Genomic DNA, 298 nt, shown 5'->3' on the forward strand with positions numbered 1-298 from the left:
GGGAGGCAGGGGGAGGGAAGAGACAGACACCCGGGCAGCCAGGGAGCCGCTGGGAGGGGAGGAAAGTTCCCGTGTAATTTCCAAAGCTGTGATTTATGGCCACGTTCAAGGCTTAATTATAGCCTGAGGTGCCGGGATGAGGGCAGAGCAGCAGTGTGGCAATTTGGCATCTGGTGAGAGGCACAGCTGTGCCTGCTGAAGGCGCCGTCTCTGGTGCCCGGGACTGAGCACATGGCCCTTCCCGGCTGCCTCCTGGGGCCAGAGCCGCCGTGTGCGGGAGGCCATGAGGGCTCTGTGC

The sequence above is a fragment of the Myotis brandtii genome, unplaced genomic scaffold (assembly GCF_000412655.1).
Source record: "Myotis brandtii unplaced genomic scaffold, ASM41265v1 scaffold434, whole genome shotgun sequence".
In the NCBI taxonomy this organism is placed as follows: Eukaryota; Metazoa; Chordata; class Mammalia; order Chiroptera; family Vespertilionidae; genus Myotis; species Myotis brandtii.